General features: G+C 41.6%; 1 protein-coding gene and 1 pseudogene across 2 annotated transcripts in view; one reads left to right on the top strand and one right to left on the bottom strand.

Moving 5' to 3' along the window:
- MSI2 (musashi RNA binding protein 2) overlaps window positions 1–24878 on the bottom strand; it is a 501147-nt gene that overhangs the window by 469345 nt on the left and 6924 nt on the right. The gene's annotated exons all lie outside the window — the stretch shown is intronic.
- LOC143685964 (small ribosomal subunit protein eS25 pseudogene) lies at window positions 1539–1912 on the top strand (annotated as a pseudogene).

Here is a 24878-nt window from a genome sequence, read left to right as displayed (position 1 = left end):
GATGTTCCATCCTCCAAATCACTAATTCTATCTTCTGTCTCTTTAAATCTATCATTGTAGCTATCCATTATTTTTTCTATGTTTGCTACTTTATCCTTCACTTCCATAAGTTCTGCGATTTGTTTTTTCAGTTTTTCTATTTCTTCTTTATGTTCAGCCCATGTCCTCTTCATGTCCTCCCTCAATTTATCGATTTCATTTTTGAAGAGGTTTTCCATTTCTGTTCGTATATTCAGGATTAGTTGTCTCAGCTCTTGTGTCTCATTTGAGCTATTGGTTTGTTCCTTTGACTGGGCCATATTCTCAATCTTTTGAGCGTGGACAGTTATCTTCTGCTGCTGGCGTCTGGGCATTTATTCAGATTTCTCTTGGTGTTGGACCCAGCAAGGTTGTAATATTTTTCTGTGAAATCTCTGGGTTCTGTTTTTCTTATCCTGCCCAGTAGGTGGCGCTCGTGGCACACGTTTGTCTGCGGGTCCCACCAGTAAAAGGTGCTGTGGGACCTTAAACTTTGGAAAACTCTCGCCGTCCTGGGGGTTCGCTAGCCGAAGCGGCTTGAGCCGGCTCGCGGTCCGAACGCAGGCAGGGTGTCCGAACGCAGGGAGGGTTGCTGGTCGCCGCAGCCAGGGAAAGAGCCCGTCCGAATTTCCTAGTCGGCCCTGGGCAACAAGCGTGGCGGGAGGGCGCCAGCGGCAGCGGCCCGCCCGAGAGAGTGCACGTTCCCCGGGAGTCACGGGGTCACCGTTCTCCGCGGCCTGGGGGTTTCCGATCCAATTCTCTCAGTTGGTCCGGGGGCTGCGCGTGGTGTGGGCGCCAGTCGCCTTGGTTTCAGGGGACCACCTCTCCAATTCTCCCAGCCGGCCCGGGAAGGGGGAAGGGAGTAACTCCGGCCGCTTGCCACCCCGCCCGGTAAGGCCCGCGCGCCTCGGCGATCTCACCCGAGCTGCTTCTCTCAGCCAGCCAGCCGTTCCAGGATGGGGTACGCTGTCTTTTTTATCTCTGTTGTGGCTTTGGGCGCTTTCTGTATCGTTTCTACTCCCCTAGTAGGTGTCCTGGAGAAGAAACTAAGATCCGCGCGTCTTACTAAGCCGCCATCTTCCAGGAACTGAACTACTGTTTCAATCCACCCTCGACAAAGGTGGCAGCAGCCACTGTTTCAACCCTGCCCCAGCAGGAGCAGAGATTTAAAGATGTAGCGCTTTCCTCACAGCTGAAGGGAACAGTTAGCTGAAGGCATGCATTTGTTGGGCAGGCCAGGAAAGCACAGCTTTGGGAAGTCATCAAAGAAGCTTTTGGCATTCTTCCTGGTCCCCTCTCCAGGGCACTGTGGGTCCCTGGCCCTGTTTTGGCTGGGAAATACTGACTTTCGGAAGGTCCTCTCCAGGGTGACCCTCCTCCCAGAATTTGCCCTCCAGGCAAAAGCAGCTAGGGACACCAAAAGGAGTATAAAAAACTATGGCAACACAACAAAAACAAACAGCCTTTTTGTCCAATATTGTAGCAAGGCCGCAAGCTGCTATTGCTCTTTGAGCGTCACGATGCTGCCCAAGGACGACAAAAAGAAGAAAGATGCTAGAAAGTTAGCCAAGAAAGACAAAGACCTAGTGAACAAATCTGGGAGCAAACCCAAAAGATGTGGTCTAAAGGCAAAGTTTGGGACAAGCTCAATAACCTAGTCTTGTCTGACAAAGCCACTTATGATGAACTCTGTAAGGAAGTTCCCAACTATAAGCTTAAAACTCTAGCTGTCATCTCTAAGAGACTAAAGATTTGAGGTTCTCTGGCCAGGGCAGCCCTTCAGGAGCTGCTTAGTAAAGGACATATTAAACTGGTTTCAAGATACAGAGCTCCAGTAATTTATATCAGAAACACCAAGGGTGGAGATGCCCCAGCTGCGGGTGAAGATGCATGAACAGGTCCAACCAAGTGTACATTAAAAAAAAAAAACTTTATTAAATCAAAAACAAGCAGAACAGATTAAGATTCCCAGAAAAGGAAGCTGTACCCTGGAGGGGAAGTATTTGCACACAAAAATGCAATCTTAAAAATTGTACTGCATATCCAGGGCAAGAAGCAGATGGATAGGTGAAAATCTAATCAGTTAAACCCTGGCTATTCTAAAGGTATAGAAGAAGTTGAACAAAGCATCAAAGAAGAGCCTTAACACAAAACCAATCAACAATAAAATCCTAGGTAAGAGAGAGAAACTAACCTTCAGAGGAAACTCATCAAGATAATCCAATGCCTAGACATCAGCAAGAAAATTACAAGCCATACTAAGAAACAGGATGATATGGCCCAGTTAAGGGAACAAATTAAAACTGTAGAGGAGATACAGAACTTGGAAAAATAATCAAAGATGTTCAAACAAATTCTAAGAGATGAAAGAGATTTGGCTAAAGAGATAAAGGATATTAAGAAGACACTGGGTAAGCATAAAGAAGAATTTGAAAGTATAAAAAGAAACATAACAGTTCACTTCCTGGTGCCTGCCCATGTAGGAAAAAAAAAAGGAACATACCAGAAATTATGGGGATGAAAGTCACAATAGAAGGGATTAAAAATACACTAGAGAGGAGGGATCTGAGTAGGAGGGAGCCGCGCAGGAGGGACAAGACAAGAGATGAAAGCCAGCTGTTGGAGGAGTAAAGTGAGGAAAACTCATAGGAACAGAGGCTGAAAGCAATGGAGCCCAGAGCAAGGGATTAGCAGACGCCAGCCACATAACTACCCAGCTGACAGAGGTGTTTCAGATACGTCAGCCCTCCTTCAGTGAAGGATATCAGGCTTGTAAATCAGATGTAGCTTCAAAGTTGATTCAATGGGAGGAACTGTGGGAAGAAGGAACTAGATTGTTCCAAAGCCAGAATTTAGGCAGGAAATAAGTTTTAAAAAACAAGAAACATCATCTGTGCATCATATCTTCAGGAAAGGCATACGTACCATCATGTCATTGAAGCAGAATTCTCATACTCAAAAGAATGGCATTATATGTGGTGAATTGCCAGAAAATTGCACTCACAGTTTCAGAGTGACTTAACATGTATTAACTCACAAGGGAAGGAAACCATACTTCAGCAACCTATTTGGAAAAGCCCTCAATGACCAATGATCTTTTAATCAACAAAAGCATTTTCACACTAGGAGTAAGTCATATGGATGTCATCTAATTGAGATGTTCAAAACTCTGGCCATACACATTACAATGGAACTCACATTGGAGAGATACCCTGTGAATATCAGCTATGTGGAAAAGTATTCACTAAATATTCTGAACTGTGACAACATGAGAGAATTCACAATGAGAGAAACCGTCTATATATCATCTATGTGGGAAAGCCTTCACCCAGTATTCTGGACTTAGACAACATGAGAACATTCACACTGGAGAGAAACCATATGAATGCCATCTATGTGGGAAAGTCTTCACTCAATGTCCTACCCTTAAAGCACATGAAAGAATTCACACAGGAGAGAAATTTTATGAATGCTATCTCTGTGGTAAAGTCTTCACTCGTTATTCTAATCTTAGAAAATATAATAGGATTCACAGCGTAGTGAAACCTTAGGAATGTCATCTATATGGGAAAGCCTTTACTCAGTGTTTTAACCAGAGACAAGTAAGTGCCTTTCTCCATAGCATTCAGCCTTGGATAAAGGACAGACAGGTTTCAGAGTCTCCAGATGAAGGAGCTCATGTACAAAAATTGAATCCAAACATGGTGCTGTTTACACAGCCTCACAAAATCATTCATAACACTGAATACAAAGTGGCCATTTATATAATATTCACTCACTACTTTTTAAATTAAATTTAAATTCAAACTTAGTATCACAACTTTGACTGACACGGATTTATGTAGAGTTCAGTCTCTATAATGGGATTTAATCTTGTTCTTCCTTAATGACATGGTATTGACATGGTAATTAAAAATATTTTGAAATAAAAAAAAATACACTAGAGGAATACAACAGCAGATTTGAACAGACAGAAGAAAGAATCAATGAGTTATAAGACACAACAATTAAAATCTTATAGACAGATCTGTTGATAGGAAAAATAATGGAGAAAGTTGAGCAGGGTCTCAGGGATTTGAATGACAGCACAAAGCACAGAAACATACATGTTATGGGTGTTCCAGAAGGAGAAGAGAAAGGAAAAGGGAAGAAATAATATTTGAGGAAATAATGGTCAAAAATTTCCCAACTCATATGAAAAACATAAACATATATGTCCAAAAAGCACAATGTACTTCAAAAAGAATAAATCCTCATAGACATACTCCAAGACACATACTAATCAGAATGTTAAATGCCAATGTTAAAGAGAGAATTCTGAAAACAGCAAGAGAAAAGCAATTTGTCACACACAAGAGAGCCACAATAAGACTAAGAGCCAATTTCCTGTCAGAAATCATTAAGGTGAGAATAATCTTTTGAACAAATGATGCTGGGAGAACTATATATCCATATGCAAACGAATGAAAGAGGACCCCTCTCTCACATCATATACAAAAATTAACTCAAAATGGATAAAATCAGAACTATAAAACTCCTAGTAGAAAATATAGGGGAGCATCTTTAAGATCTTGTGGTACACAATGGTTTCTTAGACTTTACATCCAAAGCACAAACAATGAAAGAAAAAACAGGTTAATGGGACTTCCCCAAAATTAACAAAACAAATTGCGCACCAAAGGATTTTGTCAAGGAAACAAAAAAGGCAATCTACCCAATGGGAGAAAATAACTGCATACCACATATCTGATAAGGGTTTAATATCCAAAATACATAAAGAAGTGCTACAATTCAACAACAGAAAAAAAAAATACTCAATTTAAAAATGGGCAAAAAGACTTGAAAAAATATTTCTCCAAAGAGGAGCTACAAATGGCTAAAAATCACATGAAAAGATGCTCAACATCACTAGCTATTAAGGAAATGCAAACAAAATCACAGTGAGATATCATTCTACAACTACTAGAAAGGCCACTTTTTATTTAAAAAAACAGAAAATTACAAGTTTTGGAGAGGATGCGGAGAAGTAGGAATTCTCATTCACTGCTGGTGGTAAAGAAAAATGGTGCAGTTGCTTTGGAATACGGTTCATCAGGAAGCTAAGTACACAATTACCATGTGATCCGGTTATTCCACTACTAGGTATATACTCAGAAGAACTTTTGTTAGTTCTTCAGAGGAAAGGCAGCTAACTTTCCACTGAGGTTCTTTCCTACGCAGGAAGGCACAGGATGGTCTCTGCTGGTCTTCTCTCCAGGCCTCTGGGTTCCAACATCTTTCCCTGGGGTAATTTCTTTCTGCATCTCCAAAGGCCTGAGCTGAGCTGCGAATGCTGAGATGAGGTATGCTGAGCTGCTTGGGCTGTGCTACGTTGCGGTCTCTCATTTAAGCACTAGCCAATGAAGTCAAACATCATTCATTGCAGCAGGCACGCCTCCTAGCCGACTGCAGATGTAATTAGCAACAGATAAGGTTCACGTACCATTGGCTCATGTCCACAGCAACAAAACTAGGTGCCTTCACCTGGCCAAGTTGACAACTGAATCTAACTACCACAGTGGGTATTATTTACAATTGCCAAAAGAAGAAAACAACCCAAGTGTCCATCAACCGATGAACAAACAAACAAAATGTGGTATATATTTACAATGGAATTTTATTCAGGCATTTTTAGGAATGAAGTCCTGATGCATGTGACATATATGAACCTTGAGGACATTATGTTGAGTGAAACAAACCACACACAAAAGGAGAAATACTGCATGATCCCACTGTTATGAACTAATTATAATAAGCAAACTCAGAGTTAGAATCTAGATTATAGGCTACAAGGAGATAGATTGGGGTTAAAAAACAAGGAGTTGATGCTTTACTTGTACAAAATTTCTATTTAGGCTAATTGCAAAGGTTTGGAAATGGTGGGTGGTGATAATAGCACACAACAGTACTGGAATAAATAGGTGAATGCTGTTAAAAAGGGAAACTTTAGGGTTGCATATATCACTAGAATAAAAACCAAAAGATAAAACAAAGGACTGTACAACACAGTGAACTCCACTATAGATGATGGACTATATTTAATAGTACAAGTATAAGAAGACTTTTTCATGAATTATAACAAATGTACATTAAAACAAGGTGGTAATGTATATGGGTAATGTACAAAGGGTGGTATATGGGAAAAATACACCTAATATAAATAATAGAGGGTAGATAGAACTATTTTAATAATCTTTCATCAATTGTAACTAAAGTAACTACTGTTTAAAAATAGTACAATTATATATTTTTTTAAGTGCTATCATCAACTGTAACAAATATTCCACACCAATGGAAGGTGTTGCTGGTAGGACAATGTACGGGAATCCTGTATTGTATGCATGATTGTTTTGCAAACTCACAACTTCTCTAATTAAACAAAAAGCTTCCACTGAAAGTCAGGTTCCTTATAAAGCAGTAAGAATCAGACTAAAACAGGGTTTTCCACAGGAAAATGAATATAGAGGACAACAAACCAGTGCTTTCAAAATTTTAAGAGGAAATTATTTACTACCTAGGATTCAATGCACAGTTCAAATATACATCAAGTATAAGTGCAGAAGAAACAAATTTCCAAATATAAAGGATTCAGAAAGTTTATCTTTCACACACCTTGCTTAGTTAGAACATTGTTCGATGCTATGCACCAACAAACTACAGGAGAAAAATTTTAAATGTCAACATAAATCTCAGAAACTGCAGGTTAAGCCCAGGAAAGCAGTGAGGGGAAGTGCCAGATGATGGCTTTGAGATAGATCAACCATCTATTTTGGAGCAGGCAGGCAGAAGGCTCCAGAAGGTATTGTTTGGGGAGTGGGGGGAAACTCAATAGAATACCTATTAGGATGGATAACTGAGGGAAAATTGAGACTATGATGAAGCTAAATAGTGCAGGAAAAAGAGAATGGCTATTTGAAAATCCAGACCAAAGATGAAAATTTTTAAAAAGTATATCACAAAAAAGCAAACATAACCAGATATACTTCTCCTGGGCAAAGAACCATATGTGTTTTTATATGTCTCAATAATGTAAACATTGTTTAGTGATTTCTGAATCAATCTAATATAAAGCATGAAAAACTTAATTATGGTTATGAAACAATAAGGATGCTATCAATCAAGACAATGTGAAAGTAAAAGTATTTGTGATAGAAACTTTAAGGTAGAAGGCAGGAGGGAAGGAAAGGAAAGTTGCAGCACCAGCAGCCTCTCCTGATATAGCACTGGCTGGAGGGCACCAGGAAATACCAGTGGGTGGAACAAGAAGAGGTGTGAGCATATTTCTTAATCATAACCAAATGAGTAATAAAATGGTGATAAAATTGTGTTGGAGAACAGGAGGGAGATGGAGATGCGGTATCAGTGAGCTAAATCCTTTCCCTATGTAGCAGCAAGTCAATGGATGCACCTGGTTGAGTAGCGTTCTCCCATAATTCATGTCCACCCAGAATCTAGGAACGTGACCTGGTTTGAAAATAGCGTCTTTGCAGATGTAATTCATTAAGAGGAGGTCATGTTGGATTAGGATGGGTCCCAAATCCAGTATGACTAGCGACCTTATAAGAGAGAAATTTGGACAAAGAGACATAGACTCAAAGAGAGGAGGATGTCCTGTGAAAATGGAAACAGAAATTGGAGTTAGGCTCCCACAAGGAATGCTATAGATTGCCCTGGCAATAGCAAATGCTAGAAGAGAGGCAAGGGATGATTCTCCCTCTGAGTAACCAAGAAAGGATCAGCCTGCCGACACCTTCATTTTGGACTCTGAGCTTCCAGAATGTGAGAGAATACATTTCTGCTATTTTAAGTCATTCAGTTTGTGACAGTTTGCTATGGCAGCACTGGGAAATGAATACAATGGGTCATTTTTAAATGTAAAATAAAGAAACAGCAGTATTGACTTAGGGATATTCAGAAGAAACAGCTAAAAGGTTAGAAGTACTTGCTCTGGGGATTGAGCCTGGAAGAACAGGGGCTAGTCTACCTTGCCTAAAAAGGTGTTTTGAAGAAAGGCACAGGTATATTCTGTATATTTTAGTCTTGACGGTTTGTAAGTCCATAATACATTTGAGACTGACTTCCCAAATGAGGCAGTTGGAATGAGAAGGAAGCAAGCTTGAGTGGCAGTTAGCCCCCCCACCCCCACCCTGGAGTGGAGCCTTCAGCCTGCTGCATGGACACAAGGGTGCCGCGCAGTCAGGGGGAAGCAGCGATGCCTGTGCCCGTCTGGTGGGGTCCAGTGGTTCGGTTCCGCCTCATGCACCAACCCATTCCATCCTCCAACAACCTTGTGAGATGGGAACCGAATGAGTAACTCGGGAGGTTGAGTAACTTGTCAGAATGTGAAGCCTCTGCAGTGGTAGGTGGATCTCGAGCTGAGTGTCTGTGAGTGGTGGAGCCCCAGGGGAAGGGCAGGGGGGGCCTCTGCAAAGAAGGCTCTTATGTGGTTTCCCTCTCTAGTGCCCCCACAAAGTCACTGTTGATGGGTCCCAAGAATTTAAATGTAGGCTGTCCTCACATGACCCCTTTCTCAACTGCTGACACATCTGGTTTTTAAAAAGCATTTTCTTATTGTAAAACCAATACAACAATGACTTTCAAGGCATGGGTTTAAATCTCCCATATTCTTCCCCATGTCTACACATTATAATTACTTACATTTTTTTCCTGTGTGATCCTTTCTAGTATTTGTCTACATTATACATAATTCTATCTAGTTCTGATCCCCATGTACATATAATTTTATAAGCATTCTATCTCTCAGAAATGGTGTTGCCTGTTTTACATTGTCTGCATAATGATCTATTTTAATGGCTGCATATTATACAGGATCATTTTTAATTAACAACATATTATTATGCCGTGTTTACTTTTTTTCATCTTCATTTTATTTTTATGTAAGGCAATTCCATTTACAGAACACTCTCTTATTGGCCTTACAACTTCACAGCACATAATAGGGGCAGGTGTTGTCATCCCCACTTTATGGATGTAGAAACTGAGGTCCAGAGAGATGATGCCTCTTGTCCAAAGCCATACATTCAGCAAGGGCAGGGGTGGAAGGGAAGCCATTCTCTAAGTATTTTCTCTTCGAGTCCAGAGCTCTCCTTTCATCAGCAGGGCCTGATGGTGGTCATGGCTGGGCACATTCACAGGAAGGAATTATTCACCTTCATTAATATGCCCTCTTATTACACAGGTGACAAAGCCAGGGCCCAGAGAGATTAAGTAACTTGCCCAAGAACACATGGCAGAGGCAGGATTCAAGCCCAGGCAGGCCGTCTCCAAAACCAGATCTCCTTCCTATCACCTGCATGGCCTCCCCAGGCCCCTCGGAGCAAATCCCTCTTGAAATCCCCAGGCTTGCACATCCTCGTCCTGTTCCACCTGCTTGTTCTCAGGCGGCCCTCAGCTCAGTGCCCTGGTCCTCACATTTGCTTCAGGCGAGCCCACAGGTTGGCCCCAGGGCAGCCAGTCACAAGGGAGGGACATTTTTTAGTCAGTAGATGAGTTTTACAAAAAAAACAAAATTAAAATCCTTCTTCCATTCTCGGTTTCTATCTCCTCAGGGTGGTGGGCACTACATAAGACTGGGTGGGACTACAGCTTCCCGGAAGCCCCTGTTGATTGCCTTTATCTGTGGAAAACTTGACTATGTCTTGGGTGAGTGAGAGGTGGAGGTGAGGGTTCTGCCAGGAGGTCTCATCGGTGTAAACGCAGCTTGGCTTAGCTGGGAAACAGGCTGTCTTCAGCTAGCGTGGGCACCCGGATAAGCCACACCCCCTCCATGCTCTACTGTGATGGGGACCATTATGCATGGTCGTGGCTGGCCTATTGCCACTGAATAAGCAAAACGGGACAGCAAGAGAAGAAGGCAGACCGCTCTAATGAAGTGTGCGACTTATGAGAGCTCAGTGTCCTTTTCAAGTCAGCAGAAGGCAGCCAGCCTTGCATACCTACCTCAGCCTGGAGGCAATTTTATGGCCAAGGCAGATTCCTGAAGCCTGATACTTGACCTTTAGAGTCAAAAGAAAAAAAAATTGTAAAACTCAGGGCTGGAAAAGACATTTGAGGTCATCCAGACAGTGACGTCTAGACTTTTAGATTTCACGGCCCATGTGATTCCAAGATACCTGATTGGAAACTTTTTACTTTGCCATATTAACACAATTTTTTAAAAAACTAACAATTTCTTGATCAACAAAGAAAAGACAGAATGTTGGAATAAAGTAAACCCTCTAAATGGAGTAAATTTAGCTTTATGAAAACTTACCACATTTCCCCTGCTTCCCTCTCCCCACTCCAACTGTGAAAACTTGCCTCGTGCTAGCGAAAGATAAAACATCCTGGAACTGAGATGGCTTTTGATTCCAGACGCTGGGCACATTGTCCTGTCCAGTACTTGAATCCTCTTGAAACCATCTGGAAACCAGCTACTGCCTCTGCTACTTGCTGTCAATTTAGACTTCAACAAGTTAGTTCCCTTGTCTGAGCCTCCACCCCTTTATCCGTAAAATGGGGCAATACTCCCCATCTTACAGACTTTTTTCATGAGAATTATCACAAACTATGAACATAGAAAAACTATGTTAGTGCTTGGCAAATTGTAGGTGCTACATTAATACTTCTTCTGGTGGTGAATAACAATCTCCAAGACAATTCATTCCATCTTCCTGATATTTCCAGTTGATAAAAACTTCTCCTAAGTGTAGCTTAAACCTGCTTCTCCGTATTTTCATCTATTGGTCTCAGACATGTAGTTTAGGATCATACGGAACAAAGCTCATTCTCTTCATGTGACATTTTTAGTTAAATTAAACTTAGGTGCTTTTTCTTTCTTCTGGTATCTGGACTAAATAACCTGTCTTTGTTGCTCATTTCTCAGAGAAGTAATCCTACTTGTACTAGTAAGCTATTGCCAGAATAATGCTGTATAACAAACCTCACACTCTCTGACCATGTCCCCCCCTGACCAGGCTGGTGACCAGATGTGCATCAGGTGGCTTGAAACTAAAAAATACGCCACAAATAATTCGCCAGGGGGATAACTGACAAGGGTCAGCAGAGGAGAACCACAGATAAATGGAGGCCTGAACACAAATCACTGCTTAAGAGGTGGGAAAGTTCGGTTTTAGATGGTGGTATTGCTCTATTTGCTGAAAGTACCACCTTCAGTCACCTCTTCAAAATCCCTCAACCCTCAGCCTTTCAATCAAACTTGGCCCTTCTTTCCTCATCCCCATCAACTGCTAAACCAAGCACAATGCTTGGTCTTCTGTGTCTGTGGCCCTTCAAAAACTCCTAAAATTGTTTGATGAAACACTCTATAGCCCAAAAGCTTAGAGAAACAAGCCAACATGAGCCTGAAAGCCAATTCTCTGAGTCCCATCTAACTCTCTCTCTCCCCCTTACCAGCTGGGTGACATAGGCACCTCACTTAACCTCTTTGACCCTCAGTTCCTTCACCTGACAAATGTGCATAACCAAACCTACCCACCCAGTAGTGAGGAGGCTAGGCTGAGACAAGAGAATATTTAAGCTTCTGAAATTGTAAAAGATGATTCAAATATTAGCAGTATTATTTATTTTCTTCATCCAAGTAGGGCTATGCAGTAGATCACAGGGGGTTAAAGATTTAGGAACCAAAACCTCTCTCTACATCAGAAGAAAAAGGAAAAATAATGCCCACATCCAGATGCACTTGAAGGACAGACTGCTTATGACGGGATTGCAATTGGGTCTCCAAATGGGAGAAATGATTGCTGCCCTCATCGATACTACTGCTGGCTAAGTCTATACGGGACTCAGCTGGGTAACTGAAGTTTCAAATTTAGGTTTTACTCAGATGATATCAAATTTAATAGGAATGGCTTCAGGGAATTAACTCTTTGTAGCTTTCTAATGTACAACACACTTAGTAGACATTAACATTTTAGACCTGATCATTTGGAAAGTAATGACCTACTGTCAGGTTTAGCTAGCCCAAATGTTAAAGAGGTCAAGGTCATTGGATTACCATTTAGCTGTCAGTTCTGGTTTGATCTCCGAGGAAGTTTGTTAGTTCAACTACATGAACCAATGGACAGCCATTTCTAAGAGGTTGTTGCAAGTCAAAAGGACCACTGAGAACTAGAGTGACTGAGGGCAATCCACCTTCAATGCTAAAGAAACACAGAAACAAAACTAACAATACACACATGCACAAGCACACAAACGAAAACACTCAATGATATCACTCTCTTGTTAGGGCATGTTCTAGTTTGCTAGCAGCCACAATAGAATATACAAGAAACAATGGCTTTTAAAAGGAGGAATTTAGTAAGTTGTTAGTGTACCATTCTAAGGCCAAGAAAATGTCCCAACTAAACAAGTCTATAGAAATGTCCAATCACAGGCATCCAGGGAAAGACATCTTGATTCAAGAAGGCCGATGAAGTTCAGGGTTTCTCTCTCAAGTGGAAAGGCACATGGCAAACACAGAGTTTCTCTCTCATCTGGAAAGGTACATGGTGAACACAGTGTCATCTGCTAGCTTCTTCTCCTGGTTTCCTGTTTCATGAAGCGACCCAGGAGGAATTTTCCCTCTTTATCTCCAAAGGTCACTGGATGGTGGACTCTGTTTCTATGTGAATGACATATGTGGCTATATCATTCTCTGCTCTCTCAGAAACCTCTCATTCTCCAAAATGTTCCTTCTTTTATAGGATTCCAGTAAACTAATCAAGACCCATCCAAATGGGTGCAGCCATGCCTCCACCTAATCCAGCTTAACAACCACTTTTGATTAAATCACATCTCCAGGGAGATGATCTAATTACAGTTTCAAACATACAATACTGAATAGGGATTAGAAGAAACGGCTGTCTTTACAAAATGGGATTAGGATTTAAACATGGTTTTTCTAGGGTACATACATCATTTCAAACCAGCACAGGGCAGGTGCATTCATGTCATTAATTCAATAAATATTTACTGCATGTTTATTGTGCACCCACTATTCTAGCTGTTGAGGGAAAAGCAGCAAATAAAACCAACATTTCCTGCTCTCACGGAGCTTACATACTATCCCTAGAGACAGACTTCAAAGTGAGGTCAGTAAGAATTTATATACTTTAATGTCCATAAACTGACTTTATTTCCTCATAACTGAGTTTATTTTCTCTCTCTAGTCACTGCTCTACTGGTGGTGAAAACTTATCTTAAAGTCTTATCAACCAATTACAAATTTCCTCTTCCCTACCTCTATCATCCCCACTTAGCTTTAAAGGGAAGATACGTGAGGCATCCAGGCATCAGGAGGAGACATGAGGTTTTTGGCCAACACCTGTCCACACTGGCTAGTATTGCTGCTTCCCAGTTTGCATCATCCCTGATACTTCAAAGTCCACAGGGCCTTGGGTGCAAAATTTAAAGGGGCACCAGAAAATTCAGTAACCAAGTTAAACAATGTCTCAATGCACTAATTTGAAAAATTAAAACGAATGCAAAAAATCCATGACAAACAAAATATCTAAATTTTAAATAAAGACAGCATCTGACAGGTAGGGATGAGAGTAAGGCAAGTGAGGCAAGTGATACATGTGCAAAATTGGATCCTGTCTTAGTTTCCCAGCTCAATCACACTACCACACAGTGGCTTAGCTAAAACAATGGAATGTATTTGTTTTGAGGTTAGAAGTCCAGAATCAAGGTATCAGCAAAGTAATGATCCTTTCACCCCAAAGACTGTGGCATTCTAGGTCTGGCTGTGGCGATCCTTAGGTCCTTGGCTTCTCTGTCACATGGCAGTGCACATGGCAATGCCTTTTCTTTCTCTTCCGCATTCCACTGACTTCCAGATTCTACTCCTTTCCAGTCACTTCCTTCAGGCCTCAGTAAGAGGAGTAAGACCTACCCTCATTGGTTGGCCACACGTTAACTAAAAATAAATCTTCAAATGGTCCTTTAGAATGGGTTCACACCAATAGGAAAGGATTAAGAGTAGCAACATGTTTTTCTGGGGCATGTAATTCAATCTACCACACTGTCTTTATTTAAAATTTTGTTATTTTGTTCATTTGGCTGCTCATCACTCTATGCTGAGACCTACAGGAACTCTGTTCTAATTTGCTAGTTTCTGGAATGCAATATACCAGAAATTGAATGGTTTTTAAAAAGGGAAAATTAATAAGTTGCTAGTTTACAGTTCTAAGGCCGAGATAATGTCCCAATTAAAGGAAGTCTACAGAAATGTCCAATCAAAGGCATCCATGGAAAGATATCTTGGTTCAAGAAGGCTGATGAAGTTCAGGGTTTCTATCTCAAGTGAGAAGGCACATGGCAAACACGGTCAGGGTTCCTCTCTCATTTGGAAAGGCACATGGCAAACACAGCATCACCTGCTAGCTTCCTCTCCTGGCTTTCTGTTTCATGAAGCTCCCCAGGAGGCATTTTCCTTCTTCATCTCCAAAGGTTGCTGGCTGGTGGACTCTCTGCCTCTCATGGCTATGTCATTCTCTGCTATCTCTGAATCTCTCTTTCTCCAAAATGTTTCTTCTTTTATAGATTCCAGTAAACTAATCAAGACCCACCCAAATGGGTGGAGTCACGCCTACACCTAATCCAGCCTAACAACCACTCTTGATTAAATCACGCCTCCAGGGAGATGATCTAATTACAGTTCCAAACATACAATACTGAATAGGGATTAGAAGAAATGGCTGCCTTTATAAAATGGGATTAGGATTAAAACATGGCTTTTCTAGGGTACATACATCATTTCAAACCAACACAGGCTCTAAGGTCACCTCGACTAGTCCCTCTGGGTTTCTCCTGCAAACATTTCTGCTCTCCAATCCCCATTTTAGGGTAGACCCAGGAGACCTTGAGAACCTTCCAAGATTTTTCTGGTCCACCAGGAAGTGAGCATACTGCCCTCTGCTCTCCCATCTTTTGTCTCCCTTCTCTCTCCATGGGGGCCCAGCCTACATGGGCAGGGCACAGAGTACCTTTCAGGGACACCCACGAGGCCAGCTCTCCTGCTTCTACTCGGATAGTTTCTCTTCCCCAGCCCAAAGAAATGTCACTCACTTGTAGCTAGAAAAATTTCTCTTTTCCATGCTGCCTTTCACACTCATGTGTGTGCCCTAAGTCACCCAGGGGTTTGGCTTTCAAAGTTCAAAAAGTCTTTTCGGTAGCCCATGGTCTCCACCATGAGATGCTAGTCTTTTTTTAAAAAAAGTTAAGGGTTTTGTAAACTCATGTTTACCAATCCTTCCACAAGAAAAGATACCCCAGAAATGTAATCAAATTTCAATGAGAAAAAAAAAATTTAGTGAGAAAGGACTGAGTAAAAAGGTATTATCAAAAGAAAATAAAAAACACATTAGCTAATATCTTAGTTTTCCAGACTTCTCTGACAAATGCCACACAATGGTTTGGCTTAAACTATGGGCATTTATTGGCTCTTGGTTCTGGAGATTAGGAGGAGGCTTGCATCCTCCCTGGGCTGGTGGCATTCTGGCTGCCAGGCCATCCTTGAGTACTTTGGCTTTCCCTTCACCTGGAGATGTCCTCTCCTTTCTCTTCCAGATTTCTGCTGACTTCTGCATTTCTCTCTGCCTGAATTCTTCTGCTTATAAAGGACTCTAGCAATCTGAATTAAAACCCACCTTCATTCAGTTGGGTTATACCTTAACTAAAATAACATCTTCAAAAGAGGCTATTTACAATGGGTTCAGACCTACAGGAACATGGGTTAAGATTAAGAACATGTTTAAATTGTGGTACATAATTCAACCTACTACAGTTAATATTTTGTAATATCACTTTACTACCAGATGATGGTCAGTGTGAGAAGTACTAGGAAAGAATGTGCCAGGTCCTCGGGGATGGCCCAATCTTATCAGGTTGGGTGTCATGAGGTCTCACCTCACCTTTACATCTAAAGGTCAAGTCAAGAACACTCATGTAAGGAGAAAAAGAAACCTTTACTCCTGCCCCACACCATACAAAAACTTAATTTGAGATGGACCATAGATCTAAACACAAAACTAAAACTATAAAGCCTCTAGAAGAAAATACAGAAGAATGTCAAAAGATCTCACAGGACTCAGTAAGCACTAACCATAAAAGAAAAAAAATTGATAAATGAGACCACATCAAAATAAAGTCATTGAGTCATAATTTCAAAAATGGTGAAGTAAGAAACTCCTAAAATCCATCCCTCCATAAAAGCAATGATAAAGCTGGCTCAGAATTAACATTTTTAGAAATCTGTAAATTAGTCAAAAGCTTACAATAACCAGGGGAATGTTAGGTCAAGAAAACAACAGGCTGAATCTCAGTAAGAGCTGCCAAGTTTGTGGCATTTTAACTTACCTTGGATCTGTCCCATTTGCCAGTTAGGTCAGATAATAAATGAGTTTAGCAAAATTGCAGGATATAAAGTCAATATACAAAAAAAATGTTTTATTTCTATATGTAAGCAACGAACATCCAAATACTAAATTAAGAAAACAATTCAATTTATAATAGCATCAAAAAGAACAAAATATTTAGGAATAAATTTGATCAGTGAACTGCAAAACTTGTACACTGAAAACAACAAATATTTTTGAAAGACCTTAAAGAATACCTAAGTAAATGGAAATACATCCTGTTTTCACGGATTGGAAGACCTAAAATTATTAAGATGGCAATATTTCCCAAATTGATCACCAGATTCAATACAATTCTTATCAACATCCCAGCAGCATTCTTTGCAGAAATAGACAAGGCGATTCTAAAATTCATATGCAATTGCAAGGGATGTGAAAAACCAAAACAATACTGAAAAAGAAGAACAACGTTGGGGAACGCCCACTTTCCATTTTCAAAACTTACTGAAAAGCTATAGTAATCAAAACAGTGTGTTACTGGCACGAGGAAAGATATGGATCAATGGAATAGAATTGAGAGGAAGGAATAATGGAGAGTGACTGCTTAATATGTATCATATTTCTTTTCAGAAAGATGAAAATGTTCTGGAATTAGATATTGATGATGGCTGCCCAACATTGTGAATGTTCCAGAAATCACTGAATTGTACTATTTTAAATAATGGTGGATTTTACTTTACAATGACTATCTCAAAAAAATTTTTTTTAATTAAAGTCAAGATGTTATTTTCTGGGGAAATCAGTTCCTCAACAATAAAAGCAATCACATTCTTGTCCCCTGCCATATACATTCATAGCCCCCTGGATTTTCCCTTGTCATGATTTGGATCACACAGCTGTCTCCCCATAGACGCTAAGCTTTATGAGAGAAGGGTCAGAGTTGGATCCCAGAAATCTATCATAGCTCCCCAGAAAAATAATGAAAATATCAGGGACTCAAAACTTGGAGAAGCCACAGGGACAACTGGTCAACAACTGACCTAGAAGGAAACTGAACCTTTATTCCTATGCAAATCTACTGTTCCCTTTTTGGATAACAATATGAACAGAAAAAAAAAAAATCACCCAAAACATGATAGTATAGATAAACAATCCGAAGTCCCTTCTCTTCCTCTCTTTCCACAAAATTCTAAGGCATGAGTACCAAAAGAGAAAACATCCCCAGTTAGGTACAATGAATTCCAAGGTTACCAAAGGGAAATCATGTTGATTATTGAAATATGAGGATCCATTCAAAGCAGTGGAAGCTATTAAAAGCAAAGGAGCAATTTTCATGGATGAATCAGGCAGGTTTCAGGGGTTATGATGACAGAGTTTGAAATGTTCATTTTCAGAGCAAGTAGGAAAAAAATAAAAGGTGAAATTACACTTTATCACCTAGCATGGGTTACCCCTTTCCCAGGCTTGACTACAACCTCACTCACAGATTCTCAGACACTTAACTCATCCTTTCCTGCACCACAGTGAACAGACTTCTTGGAGGTGTGGGCTATAGTTTGAGCCATATCAAAATCTCTCAGTTGCTCAGATTCTCTTTGGGGTTCAGTCTGTGACCTTTCAGGTTCTGTGTCTGGACTCAGTCTTTCAGCTTCCTGCAGGTCTCCAAGCCTACCTGTCCCCAGGTCTTTGCTGAGGCTGACCCCTCTTCCAGGATCACCATTCCTTCACTGGCTAACTCCCATTCCTATCAAAACTTAGCTGAGGAATTCATCTCCTGAGAGAAGTCTTTCCTGATCCACAGGCTGGCCGAGACAACCCGTGCTCTACTCTCACAGTATCCTGACGTTCACTCCATCACAACCCAGTTTCTTGCCTTCTCCTCCAACAGACTATGAGTTCCTGGAAGGCAAAGAAGCTCCGAGTTTGAGGCTTGAGACGGCCTTTATTTAAGTTAATGACTTTGAGTAAACCCTCAAGGGCTTTTCTCCTCTTAGAGAAGAAGAGGTTGGCTGAGGTCACCCATGTGGCCTGCATTCAACCCACACATCTTTTTGGCCCACACAGCACTTATTTTATTGAGGCAAGCATTTTAAAATTAGGAGAGTTCATATTAAAATCTTGATTTCTGTCTTCTCTTAAAAACATGTGATTTGGTGGCTTTGGATCTGCCCTCATGGATGGGACAATCAGCTAGCCCCCTTCAGTTGGGGCATATGCTGGCCTGCTCCACTCCTTAAGGTTTCTAGGTTGCCACTGGAGTGAAGTCCCTGGCCTGGATGCCTTCTCAAGTACCACGTCTGAAGTCCTACCCTCCGTAATTCCTGTTTCTTTTCCTCCTCCTTCATCCAGTTGACATCATCACTTATTTTTTATCTTAGTGAGAACCAATGAATTGAGACATTCAAAACCTTCCTTGTATTTTGAGGCAGTAGATACAAGTCTCCTTTAATTATTCCCTAAATAATTAATGACCAGGGAAAATTTAATCACCCTTTGAAACAATTATTGCTGGCCTTTTACAAAGCACCGCTGCTTTTAGGTTATACCCAGCATCTCCTCATTCTCAGCACTGAGCTGAGAAAGCAAACTCCAACTTCCAAAGCACGTTTCAAAGATAATCTAACTGAATACAAACTTTTAAAAAAGTATATCAAGTGTTTGAGCAAATCTTACCATTAAAGCAATTTCAAATACATTTCCGTTGCATAATTACAAGGACCTTGGTCATAAAACATGCTTCTGCAAACTTAACTGAAATCACCGCAGATTATTATTTGTAAGGAAAAAATGCCCAGTTGCAAGGTAGACCCATCATCAGTTTCTCAATGCATTTCCATCTTGTCATTTCCCACCAACCATTTGGTCCCAATCAGTCCACACTCAGGTTGTTGGAAAAGCCACACTGATCAAACATCCAGCCCAAGGAGGAAACTCAATTAGCATTTAGCCAGGTCCAAGCAGATTGGCTGGTAATGCTGGGGATTTTGAGTATGAAAGCAGAAGTCATTATGTTTGTGCGTATTAGGGAAAAGGGACCATTATTTTTCCCCAGAAGCTTGCTATTTCTCCTGTATTCCCCACTGACAAAGTTTAGAGCAGTAGTTCTCATCCCTGGCTGCACATTAGAAACACCCAGGGAGCTCTTTAAGAAATGCCAACTGCCGGACAATAGCCCAGACCAATTCAATCAGACTTTCCGAGTGGGGAGGCAGCTGGCATCAGAATTTTTAAGTGCCCCATGCGATTTCACTGTGCAGCCACGGTGGAGAAAAACTGGTTTATAGTAATGCTGTTGTTCTCAAAGTGTGGTCCCAGGATCAACAGCATCAGCTTCATCTGGGAATTTACTAAAAATGCAAATTCTTGGGCCCTACCCTATACTTACTGAATCAGAAACCCTGGGAGTATGGACCAGCAGTCTGTGTTTTAACAAGCATTCCAGGTGATTCTGATATATACCAAAGTTTGTAAATCTCTGGTATCACGGATTCAGTCAGGCTTGGGTTTCCATCCCAAATCCACAAGTTACTAACTCTGGGACCTGAAGCAAGTGCTGAGTCTCGGTTTTCACATCTATATAACGGAAATAATGAGGAATTAAATGTGACAATGCACATAGCACACTTAACAAACATGGAAGCAGCACTTAATTAAATGTTGACTGTTTTCTGGTGCCAATCTGGAAGTCAATCTCCATTTTCCTTCTCTATCACCCCCCAGGTACAAGCCTTGATCAAATCTATCTATATGATGTCCTTAATATTTCCCCGCTTTTCTAGTCCTTCCACCACAGAACACATCCTCACCATTCCTCATTTGAGTGAGGTGCAGATTCTGGATAAGGAGCTGAGACTAGGAACAAGATGATAGAGTAAAAGAGACAAATGGGACAAAAAGCCTTCAAGGTTACCCAGAGGCAGGGCCACTTCTAAGGAAGAAAGTGAGCCATTGCTGGCCAATGGTACAGTATTAGTCAGGGTTCTCAGGGAAACAGAACCAAAAGGAGATACATATGAATATGAGATTTTTTAAAGTATCTCATGCAATCATGGGGAGGCAAAAAGCCAAAATCTGTAGGGCAGACCATGAGCTGGCAACTCTAATGAAGGTCCTCAACAAACTTCCCAGGAGAGGCTGGCTAGTTAAAGCAGAGACAGAGATTCTCTCTTCTGAATTCTCCTTAAAAGTTTTCGGGTGATTAGATTAAGCATCACTCATTGAAGAAGGTACTCCCCTTAGCCAACTGCAAATGTCATCAGCCATAGATGCAACCAAGTGCTGATGATTTAAGACCACAAAACGTCTTCACAGCAACAGATAGGCCAGTGCTTGCTAGACTAGACAATGGGGCACCATCATCTAGCCAAGTTGACACATGAACCTAACCATCAAGGTACCAAATTTTTTCTCCTGGAATTTCATGCTTGGTGACACAGCCCTGAAACTTTAAGAAACCCCTTAATCAGCAGGCTAACTGTTCCAATGTAAAGTGGAGGACTGGCACCTTCTGTGCTATATCGTGAGGCTCAACACATCCTAGTGAAAATGTCTTCTGATCAGTCCTCCAGGGCTATCACCCAGGAAATAAGAATGCAATCCAAGGATCTTGGCCAAGGTCCTTTAATGATGCCCAATCTGTGTATCCATGAAGCAATATTTTCAGATCACTAAAGCCCAAATGGAAACTGGAGCACTGTCATTCTTCATGTCTTCCCCTAGAAGCACTGAGGGACACAACCACTCATTTGCCCTGCTCCTTCTTGGGTGACCAGCTCCTAAACTGCCTCTTCAGAACAAAATAAGGAGGAAAAGCGGATTAAGGTTCATGGTCTTGGTGATACATCCAATGTGGCTTCATCATTGTCACACTTAATTCCAGCCCAGTGGCCTCCTTACTGTCCCTCACACTCCCAGGCACACCCTGCCTTTGGGCCTTTGGGTCAGCCACTGCTCTGCCTGGCACACTCTTCCCCCGAGGGCCCATGGGTCACCTCCTCATCACCCTCACATTTTTGCCCAAATGTCACCTTCTCAAAAAATTGCAGCCTAACCTCTCTGTACACACGCATGTGCATATGCATACTCACATACTCTCCCTCCTCACTCTGCTTTCCTGTTTGTATGCATTACTTACCATCTTTTAGCACTGTGGTCCCCAAACTTTACTGTGCATTACCTGGAAGGCTTGTTAGAACACAGATTGCTGGGCCCCACCCCGAGAGAGTCAAATTCTAAGAAGTCCTCAGGTGATGCTGATGTTGACCCAAGGCACCCACTTTGAGAAGCACTGTGCTCACATGCCATGCACGTGTCCTGCTAGGATATAAGCAGGGGGGTTCCTTGTTCACTCATTGATAAATCTCAAGCACCTAGAAGAATGCTGACCCCAGAGCAGATTCTAAAAAAGGCATATATATGCCTTTTTGGAATGATATGCAGAATAAAGTTGGCGATTATAGTCTTGAAAGTCAGATAGCCACCCATTGGGTGCTAAATCCACCATTTCCTAGCTAGGACCCTGGGCAGGTTATGTAATCTTTCAGAGCCTCAGTTCACTCATTTGTAAAGTGGGTATGAACACGATAGTCCACATTGTTGTGTACAAAATGAAAGTGTGAGGGTGCTTGTTCAAAAATTATTAAAGATTTTGATGCAGGGACAGCAGAGCTTTCAACCAAGCATGGAGCCATTCTGAGGGTGGGACCTGTGTGTACTGCACAGGTCGTTTGCCCAGGAAGCCTGGTGGGAGGAATGGTGTGTCCATCTCACCAGCTGTTGTGAAAACTAAATAGCATAAGGCATAGTTCTTGGTATACAGTGGTATGAAAAAATCCTAATCTCCTCCTTACATCTTACCTTCCTCTTCTACCCATCTCTTACCTCTCAGAACAATAAACTTTCTTGGCTCCCAAAGAAATAAACTTTCTTTGCCTTTCAAGTTGCAAAGCCCTCCCCTACCCGCATGTGGCCTTGCTCCACCCGTAAGGTGTTCCCAGGAAGAGGGGGAGATTGTCCTCTGTCAAAGACCTTTTGGTGTCACAAAATCTGGGTGATTCAAGAGGGCAGTTCTGAGAGGAGCAAGGATAGGGTAGCAGACTCCCAGCCTCAGGCCTGTGCAGCCTCTCCTGAAGCTCTCCTTGGACAAATGAATGAGTAGGGGCAGGGAGGGGCCATATTCTGCTTCCACTAGGCATTGACCTGCTGCAGAATGAGAGTTTCATCCATGATTTGTTGCTTGCAATTATTTTTGGACTGGAAACCATCATTTTCGATCTCTTTATTGGGTTAGCTTGCCTCACAGACTCTGAAATAAATAAATCTGGCAGAAATGACTGGCCCTTTCATGGGTGCTGCTGTGGGCAAGGGGGTCAGGAAGCAGAGAGAATGAAAGCCGGCCCCTCACACATCACCCTGAATCCTACAAGCTATGGACACATCCTACCCCATCCTGCCAAAGCAAAGCCAGGGTCACTGCAAAGCAAGTCAAGACACTGAGCTCCATACACATATGCCAAGGGCACCAGAATGGGAGTGAGTCTTTATGTGTTGGGGGGAGAAGGGGAGTTCACGTATGCCCTGCTTCAAACAAGTCCCAACTACAAAAACCTAGATTTACCCACAAGAAAAGGTAGGGTGACATATTAAAATGGCCTCACCTACATCTTCTTTTATGTCTTTTTTTTTTTTAAAGCAAGTTCCCCTGGTTTACAATGCAATTCAATTTACAAAACCATCCATTTTTGCTAGTCTTTCAGGAAGCCGCCTGAAAGAGTGTCCGCACACTTGGCATTCACACACCCCTATCCATGTGTGCACACGTGTTCATATGTGTGCACACATGTAATGTACAATGATCAAGGTAGGGGGCCTGCTTGTTAAAATATCATGGGGCGCACCCTGTGCTAGGTTGAGTGGGTTTGAGTCATGCAAGCCCCTGAAAGACAAGGGGCCCTTCACCAGCTACTTCACCCTGAGAAGCTACTTCACTTTGTTCTCTTTTGTACAATAGGAGAGTCAGAGAGATTAGAGATAATGAGTATTAACGGTGTGCCTGACACCTGGTAAGAGTTAATAATGCAAATTTTCAAGGTTGTTGTAATGGTTATACCAAGAAGCAAATGCATGCGGCATGTAGGTGAGATCCCAAAAAACGTCAGTGAAAAGGAGTGAAGGAAACTGTGGTTAGATATTGACATGGCTTTCCGAGAGTCCACAGTGACTAAATTGGCATGCCAGGACCTCTTCCTTTCCCCCTCTTTCCTGCCTGGCTCTTTCTTGTTCGGTTCAGTTGCCTTTCCATCACTTCATTGGGAGAATGGACACCCGGGGGGGGGGGGGGGCAGCACTCATCCCTCCCCATCCTTGAGGGAGGATGGACGACTGGAGAATGACGAAGAAAAGGCTGGACAACGGCAATTTCTGAGACAAAACAGTGCCTCTCAACCAAGGTCTGCTATGGAGTTTTCTTGTCAGATGTGGGTCCAGGGGACACCAGGCAGCTGCCCAGCCCCCAGTGACACCCTCTTTACTTTTCAACATATCTCAAATCGTTACACTCACAGAGTTACACTAAAAGAATTGAGAGAAGATGGCATTAACTCTACAACTTCAAACATATATCCCACGCTCGTGTACTGCTGTGGGAGCACAAACTGGTACAACCACTATTGGGCAGTGTCTTCTAAAGCTGAACATACACATACCCCAAGAGAAATGAGCATATATGTCTACCAAAAATCACATACAAGAACATCGTGGGCACTTTATTCATAAAAGCCCCAAACTGGAAACCACCCAAATGTCCATCAAAAAAGAATGTGTAAATAAAGTGTGCTATATTCACAGAATGGTATGCTACACAACAGTAAAAGGAACAAACTACTGATACATGCAAAAATATGGATGATTTCAAAGACATTATGCTAAGTGACAGAAGCCAGAACACAAAAGAATATTATTCCATTTATACAAAATTTAAGAACTTCCATCAATAATAGAAGTCAGAATGTTGTCTACCACAAGGGTGTGCTGACAAGGAAGGGGCATGAAAGAAACTTCTGGGTGCTGTAAATATTTTATATCTTGATCCACGTGAACTACATATGTGAAAATCCAACAAGCTGTACACTTAAGACTAGCAGCCTTTACCTATACTTTACTATCTGTGTATTATATCTCATTAAAAACAAAAAGTAATTATATTACCTTACTAGATCCTACTGCCTGTGCGAGCTTTGAATGACTACATCCAATAATTGTCTTAGGAAAAGCACACTTATAATGACATCATATTCTCTTTTATTTAATGGCATAAATTTTCAACATCTACATTTTGAAGTACACCACCACTTTTGCAACCTGTTTTGACGTTTCTTATTTAGTAAACTAGATGCTTAAAGAAGGGAGGTGGCCTGGCCCTCTTTCGGCCTCTGAGTTGGACCTACGCCCAGGACCAGTGAAGAC

Source organism: Tamandua tetradactyla, chromosome 6, assembly GCF_023851605.1.
Source record: "Tamandua tetradactyla isolate mTamTet1 chromosome 6, mTamTet1.pri, whole genome shotgun sequence".
In the NCBI taxonomy this organism is placed as follows: Eukaryota; Metazoa; Chordata; class Mammalia; order Pilosa; family Myrmecophagidae; genus Tamandua; species Tamandua tetradactyla.
The sequence above is the reverse complement of the archived record's forward strand: the minus strand, read 5'-3'. Positions and strand labels throughout refer to the sequence as shown.